Genomic DNA, 11,785 nt, shown 5'->3' with positions numbered 1-11,785 from the left:
TTCCCCGCCCCGAGGCCACTGGAGCTCCGAGAGTAACCGCTCCGGCGATTGGGTCGGCGGCGCAGCGGGGCCATGTTGGAGCTGGGCGGCGACCCCGCCTCCCGCCGCCCTCCGCCCCAGGTCAGGCCGCGCCGGGACGGGAGGGGAGCAGCGAAGGGGATCCTCCCTGCCGGGTCGCCCGACGCGACTGGAGCGCCGGCGGCAGCCGCAGCGGTCACGGCCGCCCCTCGGAGCGCCGGCCAATCAGCGGCGCGGGCACAAATATGCAAATGAGGCCCGGTGCTGCCGGAGCGCCGCTCGCAGGGGCTGGTGGGGTCGCGCTGGGGGAGTGCACCGGGCCAATCAGGAGGGCGCGTGGCGGCGCGGGGGAGGCGGCGCCCTCACTCCTCCCTCCGCTCCCTCCCGGCCCCGCGCTGACAGGGGGGCCTGGCCGCGCCGCCGGTAAGTGCCGCCGCCGCCCGTCGCTGCCACCCGCCGCCCCGGGCGAGGGGAGGAAGCCGGGGGGCTCCGCGGGGCCGCCGCCGCCGCTCAACTGGTGGGGAGAGGCGGGGGCGGGTTCTGTCAGCCGGGTGGTCGCCGGAGGCCGCCCCCGCCCGGCCAGCCGCGCGTGTCAGTCTCGGTCGAGGCGGGGGGCGGCGGGGGCGCCTCAGTCATGGCGAAGCCCGAGAGCCGGCGGGCGGCGGTGAGTACGTGCCGCCGCCGCTCGGCCGGGGTTGGAGGGTGGTGGGTCGGGGCTGGCGGGGCCGCGCCGCCAGCGCCGAGGGGCCCGCGCCCGGGGACGGGCGGGCGCGCCGGGAGGCCGGGGAGGGGGCGCTGCCCGCACGTGCGGCCCAGCCCGCCCGCGGCCCGCCCCGCGCCTGTCATGGCTGCGGGCTGCTGCCCCCGCCCCGCTGCCCGCAGCCCCCGGGGTCGAGACCCGGCCGCCGCGCCTGTTGCGTTGGGAGGAGGCGAGGGCTGGGTGGGCAGGGCTCCCCTTCCCCGCCCCGCGTGCGGTTGGGGCCTCCCCGGCGGCCCGCGCCCCTCCCGAGCGCAGCGCCGGGCTTCCCTCCATCCTGCAGCCTCCTCCCTCCCCCGCCCGCCTGCCTTCTCGCCTCCGTGACTCATGACAGGGCGTCCCGCGCGAGCGCCCGGTGTCCCCGAGCCCGGGGCGCCCCCCGCGCGTTCCCAGGCCCGGCCTCCCGGGGGACGACCTCACTGTCCTCCCTGCGGTCCGCCCCGAGGCCTCTGCACGTCCGCCGCGGGCCCGCACCCCGCCGCGCCCTGGGGCTCCGGGCTGGGACGGGATGGGTGGTTCCCGGCTCGCCTCGCGGACATCCCTCCCGGAGCCACGCACGACCCGGAAAGCCTGGGTGTCTCACGTCGCAGTCGCCAGCTCAGTGGTGTCTGTTCCTTTTTTTTTTTTTTTTTCAGTTTTGTTTTGCCTTGTTTTCTTTTAGAGAAAAATAAAACTTTTCAGGACAAAGTACACAAGAACTTTTTTTAAAAAAATTGTTGATATTAAACAGTGTTACACAGTTACTTTCTGGGAAGTCTGGGATTTGACACTAATGTGACTTCTATCCTCCCCTCGTATAAAATAAAGTTTATCTCCCTTAGTAGAAATCACGATCACAAATTGAGTTTTTCCAAGTTTTGCATGCTACTTTTCACCTTTTTCTCCGATTTCAGATCGCCAGTTCCAAAGCAGCTATGATCTTGAATAGGAAAGAGGGTTTGTCTTATATAATGTTACTCAACTCTGTGCATAGTTCGAGTACTTTTCAAAAGAACCACTAGTTCTACAAACACATGAATGTATAGAAGGTGAACTTAAGGAGGATTCCACATTGCAGAGGGAGGGCTCTGTGTGTGTGTGTGTGTGTGTGTGTGTGTGTGTGTTTGCAACACAGAAGGCTGAACATACTGTTTCTTTTATGTTGGATTTGCAGAACTTGAATTTAAATGTGGCTTTTTGCTAATAGCAATCAGGAAGAGCCTTCCGTATGATGGATCATTGATAAATATTTGTTGAATGAGAAATATCTATTGCTCCAAGCAAGTTAAGCCTGTGTTTCTCTCTTCCAAGACTTTTTTGTTTCTGCTCCTATGGCTTTGACACTTCGCATTAAATTGCTCTAGTGGACTACAAAATATTGGTGAGTCTTAGTTCTTGGGATGTTTCCTATAAATCACAGATCATGTGATATTGAAAAGTAATTCTCTGGGGGAAAGTTGCTTCCCAGACTTGATTCTGGTAATTTTGTCATTCTTGAAAAGTTTTAGGAGAGTGGCTGTTGGTAGAGTTAAAAAAACAAAAACCTTGTGATTGGTTAACTAGAAAAAGTTGATGTTCTAAGGACCTAGGAAATAGCATTCAGGAAAAAAAAACCACTGCTGCTGTAACCAGTGGAGCCTTCTTGGCTTGGAAGGAGTGCTGATTGGAGAGAATCAGGACTTTGTCACTCTTTTTTGGGAAACTTTCCCCTTACCCCCTTTAGTTCTTGTGGCTGGTCAAATAATTCAAACAAAATACAGCAGGTTAACATCAGAAAATCAGATTTGAGTGAGAGCCCATGAGAAAGTCACATAAGCATGAAAATTTCCCAAGACAATGAGGCATAGAAGATGGATATGTCATTTTGGACAAAGGAGAAAGGGAGGAAGCGGCTGGGAATTTGAAAAAGGAAATGGGCAATTCACAGGTAGCCCGGAAAGTGGCAAACACATTCTTTCTAGGCAACCCAAAACAATGGGACAGAGGGGAATCTAGTGAACAGATTTTTGCATGCATCTTTCCTATCTACTGATACTTAATTCCTATGTGCTAAGGTGAATATGCTAATGGCTTTATGTTGAGGTTCCCATCCTGAAGGTTTTTCTGTCTGACTCAAGAAAGAAAGGAGGAAGTAAAAACTCTTACCTGAATTTGTTGGGTTTGTTTTCAGCTCTAAATAATGTGCATACCAGGATGGTACATCCTAGGGAGACTCCCTCAACCCCCACACTGCAGCTATAGTCAAGTTTCTTAACCTCTGTGCACCTTAGTTTTTCTCTAGTTTTGCAATTCTGTGATTCTAAGTATTCCATGAAATCTGCCCTGTGAAATACAAAAATTATATTTGGGTTGAAGTGTAAGAAAAGGCAGAGGTTTTGAAACAAATAGTAGTATATGTAGTTGGCATTACCTGAAAAGAACATTTTAAAAAGAATAACCTCAAGTCAGCAGATATAAGTAAAGACAGAAAACAGTGTTGTCAGAGGAAAAAGCCCATGACAAGATGAGATTAATGAAATCTTAAGTATCTTTAGAAACTTAAAAATCCAAACCCCCTATCTAATGTAACTAACTGAATGCCTTCTATAAGGCTTGACCTAGACTTTGGCACTTCATCTATGGAAACAGAACTGAAGGGAGGGGATTAATGTATACACTGAAATGGCATTACAGATTTAGAGGAATCTATTAAAGCTTCTGTCTATTGTAAAATAAAAACTTTGGTACATGTGAACAATTTAGATTTTTTAAAGGGTTAGATGTGTTAATCACTGAAGTAAATGTAATAGAAGAAAAAGTCAACTTTGACAGAGAAGAAAAGTTGAAATCCTGGAGAGGTCAGACTCTATAAAAGAAAAATAAATATGACTGAAATTAATAGATCTACTGGGGTGTTTCATCAGGTATCAGTGTAGAGAATAAAGAACATAGGTAAGTGTGGAAACTTGACAGATGGTCAGAGTGAACATGAATTATGAGATCTAATTTATTAGAGCATATTGTCATAAATGTTTGAAAAACTTTAAAAGCCAAAGATTGAAATCCAAAGAGATTTATGGACACTGGGGAGATAGAATGATTGTATTGTAACCTTTTAAATGTTTTGTAGCTGTTGTGGTCTTAACATGATTAACATGTCAACACATACAGATTTTTTACTTGATAGATTTTTTACTTTGTAAATGCAGGTTGCCACATTCCAGATTTAGAGTTATTATCTAACACTTTGTATTTCTGTTTACTTTCTTGTTTGGACTTCACTCTCCTACATTTCACCTCACCTGGGAATACTCAGGTCAAATTCTACCTTATAAATAAAATCAACTCTTGTCATTGTAACCCATAAGGATTTCTCCTTCCCAGGAGATTATAGCATTATTATTTGTCTCATTTATTTGACATGTACAACTTTTTGACATTCACTCAATTGTATTGCTGTAAAAGGCTATAATAAAAATCATTTTATCTCCCCAGTGTCCATAAATCTCTTCGGATTCCAATCTTTGGCTTTTAAAGTTTGCGCTCCCTTAAAAAGCTGATCAAGTGACAAATAGGAGACTTAGAAGAGGGGAAGCTACTTTCAGCAATAATTTGTTCTCTGGACTCCAGTTCATTCACATTCATTCATTAAAAAGATTTATTAGGTGGTCCCTTTATTAATCAATTTATTATATATGATGTAACGTTTATTTTAAGTGAACCCTACCTATGTAGAATCTACAGTGTAATGGTGGAAATATATAATGAACAAGTAAATTAATGTAGCCCTGGCCAGTTTGACTCAGTGGTTGCCAAACATTATTTTGACTCAGCGTCGTCGGCCCTGGCATTGAGGGGTCATGGGTTCCATTTTGGTCAAGGGCTGGTACCATTTCGGTCAGTTGCAGGGTACATCCCCATCCAGACACACCGAATTGATGTGTCTCACATTGGTGTTTCTCTCTCTCTCTCTCTCTCTCTCTCTCTCTCCTCCTCCTCTCTCTCCTCCTCCTCCTCCCTCTTCTCTTCCTTCCACTCTCTAAAAATCAATGGAAAAATATCCTTGGGTGAGGATTTTTTTAAAAAGTGTAAAATTACAACTTGTGTGATTCAATAAAGGAAGAGAAAAGGGTGTCATGAGAGAAAATGGGCAGGATTTTAGATTCTGTGGGCACGAAAGGCCTCTGTCAGGTGGTGCTATTTATGTCAAGACATGAAGAAGAAGCCAGACAGGGAGAGTTTTCTGGGAAAGAAAAATATGTATGAAGACAAGAAATGCTTGTTATGTTGGAAGAAATGATAGAAGTTCAGGGTGGCAGGAACATGATAATAGAGGAAGAAAACCATGAAGATGTCATGAGATAAACAGAGAATGGACTATACAGGGCACTGCAGGACATGTTAAAGGCTTGGGTTTCATTAAGGACATTGCAAGCAAAAGAGTAATATGCTTTAATTTGAATTTTAAAGGTTTCACTTTGAGAATGGATTGGGAAAAGCAAGAGCAAAAACAAAGACATTGTACTGCAATTACTGAAGTAAGACACGGTGCTAGCTTGAACTAGGAGTTGCATATGCAGAGATGAAGGAAAGGGTTACGTGCGTAAGTATGTATAAGTGTAATTTGATTTGTTATAAGAGAGAAAGAGGAAATAGGAATGGTAGGAAAATGACAACTTCATGATGGATTGGATGTCAAAGGAAAGTTGTCAAAAATGACCTTTAGGTTCCTGACTTGAGGAACTAGATAGATGGTGATAAGATGTACTGAGATGAAGAAAAGGGAAAATAATGTTTGGCAAGAAAGGAAGTTTTGAACACCATTCCCAGACAAGTGCTCCAGAAAGTGGGGACTGCCTTTATCTGAGTGATAGGTGCCTCAGGTTAAGTTTAGCTATATGTGTGATACCATACTATCACATTCATACTGTGTGTGTTTTGAGAGGAAGAAGCAAGCTTCATATTTATGTTAGAAGAATTGATAACTGAAATGAAGTTACCTTTTAACAATGCATTTCAGTTTTTGAAAGTTTGTGAATATTAATATAGATTATTATTATATTAGGCATGAAGGTTTGAGAAAAAATTAACTTGAATGTAGTATTAGATGGGTTTGCACATTATTTGGATGATAATGCAGAATACAAAGTCTTGATGTTCTCAGGAAAGTAGCACCTTTTAAAGTCATCAGCTTATAGGCAGCCTGATATCATTTTTAATGAGACTTCTGATGCTTATGAAAATTATAGTTCAGTTCATTAGTAGCTATTATTTATCAATTAACTACAACTACCGATTTCTTACAGTTTGGCATTATTAGCTGAAGTTAACTGACTATTAAGTGTTTTTAAAAGTTATACTTAAAGACTTTTTTAAACCAGCATTTTAAAACATTGGTATTGTAACAAAGGGACATGGTTTGAAATTTGAAGAGGAAAAAAAAAAAAGAGATTATTTTTCTTGTCCAGTGGTCATTTTAGTTTAATTTACCTGATTAAGCAGCAGCAGTATAAAATGTATTTCTATTAGAAATCAATGGCTGAAAGATAACTGCTAACATATCTTGTTAGTTTCTTTTATAAGATGAAGTAAATAATGGTTGGAATAATGATTAGGTGTCATATCTTGCATAAAATTTGTTTTATTTTAAAATTTTGTGCTTTATCGCAGTTTGAGTAAATTAAAAATTCCCCACCACCACCACCATGCAGTTAATGGACTAGAATTCAGTCTGTTTCTATATTTTTCAGTTATGTTATCTTTGCAGTGCTTGTTTTTAAAATGGCAATTATATATCTATTCATTAACATTTTTTTCTTATATTCCTGGAACTGAGCAGCTTTACCTAAAACAAATCTAGGAATGTAAAGATTATAGATTTGGTGCACTTATTTTAGTCTGTTTTACAGATGAATAAATATACAGAAAAACAGTTGCCGGAGGTTACTAGTATTAGGGAATGTTTTGTTTCAGAGGTTGCATAATTTAGTGAATTCACTGCATATCCAAATATAAGATTACTCTTATTACTTTTGCTTTAGTAAGTGTGTTGAAACCAGTAGTATACAGAGTTTACTTATTATTTTCAGAGACCATTCTCTATTTGTTTATCAATGTTTTTATGAGTGATATATACTCTAAATGGTTATTTATAAATATTTACTTATTTATATGCTTCATCTTGTTCCAGTTAGGTATTTCAAAAATTTAAGTTATAATGGACATTCAGAAACATGTATAAATTGTAAGAATATAGCTGTCTGACATACTACAAAGTAAACACATCTTTGAAACAGCCACCCATGTCAAGGAATAGAATGTTGTTGTTATTCGCACCCCAGAAGACCCCCTCAGACTCCTTTCCAGTTACCACACCCTTTCAGCCTTCCCAGAGGTAAGCATTATGCTAACTCCTAAAACCATAGAGTAGTTTCCCTGTTTTTGAACTTTTTGTAAATGGCATCATGTGTATGCTCTTTAAAAAAAAAAAGTTTTTATCGATTTTAGAGGGAGAGATAGAAACATCCATGAAAGAGAAACATCAGGTGGCTGCCTCCTGCACACCCCAACTGGGGATCGAGCCTACAACCTGGACATGTGCCCTGACCAGGAATAGAGCTGATGACCTCTTGGTGCATGAGTCAACACTCAACCACTGAGCCACACTGATCAAGCTGCATACGCTCTTTTGCTTTATATCATATCTGATACTAATATGTGCTTTTCCATTCAGGAGTAATTCATTCTCATTGCTGTTAACTCTGAGGTATTATGGACATGGTTTCAGTTTTGGGCTATTGTGAATACAAATATGAACCTTCCTGTACTTGTCCATTGGTGCACACATGCACACACCTTATGGAGTATATTTTACTGCAAGTGGAAAAGCTGGCCATAGGTTTGCATATGTTAAACTTTAGCAATAATGCCAAATAGATTTCCAAATTTGTTCCAGTGTTTGAGAATGATGGTTCCTCCATATTCATTTATGTGGTTTTATTAAAATACTAGAGGCTCAGTGCACGAAAATCGTGCACTGGTAGGGTCCCTAGTGGCTGCCGGCTGCCAGCCTGGTACTCCCTCCCTTTCCCCAGCCGCCTGATGCCACCTCCCTCCCTTCCCCCTACCAGCCCTGCCCCCTAGTCAAACTCCAGAACAACTCCCAGTTGGGATAATTTGCATACTATGCTTTTATTATATAGGATCACTATATTTAAAAAATCTTGTGCTCTTATTTTTAATTTCAAAAGTAGAATATTTGATGATGGATAGATATTTCTACAGGGATGAGACCTAATAGAAAGGAATATGAAATAGCACATACAAAGATTTTCAGTCCAAAAATGAGTACCCATGTTGTTTGTGCCTTTTGGATTATAGCAGATTATAATAAAATGTTTTGTATTCTCAAAGTTATAGTCAAATAAGAGACACTGTATTTTCTTGATCCTTAAAAATGTGTGGTTTTAAAAACAGTGAATAGTACACTATTTTAGGAGGTATGGTTTGGGAAGAACAAAAAAATGCATATCAATAACTTCATCAAAGACATCTTCCTGAACTAGATGGATGCTGTTGATCAGAAACTTCAAGGAGGGCAATGAGTTGCTATATGGTATGGTCTTGTTAAAGTAGTGGGAAAATTGTGTTTTATATCTTTATTTTATACCAATAGTAAGACAAAAATAAAGGAGTAATTAATAGAAAAGTGGAATTGGGTTTCTCAAGGATTTGAATGTTAAGTCACATTTTAGAGAGTAGTATGTTGAGGAAGATGTGTCAACATTTGACTGAATTTGAAGTGCTAAGTAAGTGGATTTGATAGAAATGAAATCACTGTATAGAAACTGGTATCTATCAAACTATAATAATAAAAGCATAATATGCTAATTAGACCGATAGCCGGACGACCTTCGGATGAAGCCGGGACAAGCCACTGCGGCTGCAAGGGCCGAGCCCCTTGCACAAATTTTGTGCATTGTGCCTCTAGTTTTAAATAAGCAGGAAAAGCCATAGGAAAGCAAGTCAAAGACAGTGTAGTGTCATAGAAGCTAAGAGAATATCCAAAAGGCAGAGTGGTTAATAGAACTGAGTTCAGAAAACATTTAAACAGCTTTAATATGGACCACGCAGGAAGGTAGGTGGTACCTGAGATTAAGTCATAGGCCTTGTTCTTTTAAGCTCTCAAAACCTAAATAGTATATGAGGTGGGGGTGCATGGACAATTGGAAGCTTCATATAGAAGCATTTGAGTTTAGCTTCTGCTTTGCTTAATGATGGTAAGTGTTTCTTAGTGGTCAAAGACAGGAATTGAGAGAATATTTAGAATTGTCCAGGTTTTTAGTCAGATTTCAAACCATGTCCCTTAGTTATAATAACAATGTTTTAGTCATATTCTAAAGTATAGTTGCAGTGACTTTATGGGGTCAGAAACTAAAATGCAAGAGGTTAACAAACAGGCAAATGGATATTGGGAAAATGGAGGCAGAGGATCACTTATTTTCAATATTTGTCATTGATTGGAAGAGTAGAAATAAAATGATTTTGTTTGTACATTTTTGTTAAGGTAGGGGAGGTCTGCTGATGCCTAAAGTTAGAAGGGAAGCAGGCAAATGCAAGAGGATGATTATCCTTGAGAGAGATGGAATATGTGAGTATAAATCCATTCAAAGTCTCAATGGGATGCTATTAAGAGGTGAAAGATTTGTCTTTGGAGAAGAGTCATGCTCCATCTTCTGAGAATAGCTAGAAGAAAACAAGGGATAGATGCAAAGAACAAAGACATACATGATTCTGAAAAGGTGATTGGTGAATTTCAACTAGAAAACCTCAGAAGATAGTGAGGCAAAATGGTGCTTGGGTGAGAATGGGGAAATTAGACTTGAAGGCTTTGGGAGAAAAAAACAAAATATAGTAGGTCCTCGGGTTACGTCGGAGGTCGGAGAGCCGTTGCTATGACGTGACATAATGCGATTTTCGCCATAAGTCGGAACCCACCTACATAAGCACCTACGTCACTAACATGGAGCACATACATAGTAATGAAGTGAAACAGTAAAAAAAATTTAAAAGAAAGATAATTCCTGACCTTGTGGTAAATAAATAATAAAAAACACAAAGCACATATGTACATACATTGAAATGATGGAACTTTATTTTTTATAAATAAATGGGAGATGGCAACGGACGTAACTATGAAATGATGTACAGCGAGTTCAATGCAACTCGAGGACTGCCTGTAACTGCAAAGAGAGCTCAGAAACATGGGGAAATGAATATAACCATTTCTAAACAAAAGCAAGGACCACATTGAAGTTAAAGGTTAACACTAGCGTATTAAGGTGCCAATGATATAATAAATTCTACAAATATTCAGGAAATGTTCACTGAATTGGACTGAGGCCTTAGAGGTAAAATGACATGGTGATGTGAATACATCATGGTGTGCTGAGTGAGTGAAAAGGGTCCTGAGGGTATTGAAGGAGATGAGGGGAAAACATTGGAGATTATTAGCAAAAGAACCTGAGGTCTGAGAAGCTCCGTGATGGAAGGGTTTGAACAAGTAACTGTAGGCTCTTGGGATGTCAGGAAAGAGGTAAGTCAGAGAGGAAAAGCGACATTTATTAGCATCTAACTATAGTTTAGGAACCATGAATGTATTTCTAAACCCTTAAGCTGAGTCTCAGTTTTCGTGTATTTCAAACTTTGGAAAATTCTGCGTTTAAGTCAATTTCCTGTTTTCCATATTAATTGTAATTTAGTTTGCTTTCGAATATATATTTATACTTAATTTGGTGATGTGTATAAATGATGTTCAGGACTATTTCAGTTAAACAACTTGACTCAGCAACTGGGAAACTTGTAATCTATTTTCAGTATTGGCCCCAAATTAATTGACCTCAAACATTTTTTTACCAAGAATAGAGATGACATTGTGTTTTAAAGATTTTCCTTTTTGTTAGATTCAAAGAAAAACTAAATTAAGTGTGAATGCCAACAATATGTACGTAATTGAATTTAGTAAATGGTAATCTGCATAGGGTGATGTTAATAGTATAAGCATTAGATGTTTTCAGTTCTTTTAGCCAAGGAATCCTTTGCTTTTTAAAAATCCTGTTTGAAAGCTCAGATTGTAAAATAAGAATATTCATGGTTGGAGTCTTTTTTTATTGGGGAGGAAATAAGGATAGGGGAGGTCTAAAGCCCTCTCTTCCTTCCCAGCAATCCCAGCAGCACAATTTGAAAACAGTGTTTGCACGGTGCTTGATATTGATTATTTACAATAGTCATATAAGGTCAGTACTATTATAATCTCCATTTCACAGGTGAAAAAACTGAGCTTCAAAATGATGAAGTGATTTGTGTAAGATTACATAGTGAATCAGTGATAAAGCCAGGATTCCAACCTAACCTGAATATTTGCAGAGCCTATACTCTTAACTGCTATACTTGTAAGGCCCCTTGTAGAAGGAATTATCAATGAAAGTAGGATTCTTTGAGAGATAATGGAATTAAACTTTAAATTGTATCACTGAGTTATTTGTGTGTGTGTGTGTGTGTGTGTGTGTGTGAAATATAACATTTATTATTTACATTTTAAAGTACACAGTTTAGTGAGGGCATTCTTAGAATAATAAAAATTAAATATTGCTTAAAAGACTGCTTTCGAATCATAACGGAGCAGCTATTAAGGATCAAGAGGTTTTGTTTTACATTATAACATTTTAAAAATTGAGCAAGAGAAACATCAATTTGAGGATCTCATGTCAGCTTTCTTAAAAAGACATAACTTTAAAGTATAATACATATATATTTATTTAGGGAATGATGGCCATTTCATGGTGTGGGAGAGAGTCTGACATACCATTCTTAAGTTTACATTCTCTTATATGAACTTCAAAATGAAGTAGTATGAATTATTACTTTTAAGTGCATATTGTCATGTCTCCTTCACCAGCAATTTTTTTCTTGTATGGAATATTAATGAGCTATTTGCAATAAAGTATTCTACTAGTCAATACTTTACTGAGATTTTATGTTTTTAAATCATAT

At 40.5% G+C, this 11,785-nt stretch overlaps 1 protein-coding gene and 1 long non-coding RNA gene across 2 annotated transcripts in view; both read left to right on the top strand.

The window, feature by feature from the left end:
• The first annotated feature begins 330 nt into the window (after positions 1–330).
• Positions 331–4,305, top strand: LOC129147589 (uncharacterized). Its single transcript, XR_008554899.1, has 3 exons — positions 331–441; positions 1,929–2,135; positions 4,229–4,305. It is a non-coding gene; the product is annotated as an uncharacterized LOC129147589 (long non-coding RNA).
• A 5,014-nt stretch (positions 4,306–9,319) lies between these two features.
• The window catches only part of CHD9 (chromodomain helicase DNA binding protein 9), a 122,504-nt gene continuing 120,038 nt past the window's right edge, over positions 9,320–11,785 (top strand). The window contains exon 1 of the mRNA XM_008152337.3: positions 9,320–9,383. The gene's annotated coding sequence lies outside the window, so the exon portion shown is untranslated. The remainder of the gene's footprint in view (positions 9,384–11,785) is intronic.

Source organism: Eptesicus fuscus, chromosome 21 (genome assembly GCF_027574615.1).
Source record: "Eptesicus fuscus isolate TK198812 chromosome 21, DD_ASM_mEF_20220401, whole genome shotgun sequence".
Classification (NCBI taxonomy): domain Eukaryota; kingdom Metazoa; phylum Chordata; class Mammalia; order Chiroptera; family Vespertilionidae; genus Eptesicus; species Eptesicus fuscus.
This window is presented reverse-complemented; position numbering and strand designations above follow the sequence as displayed.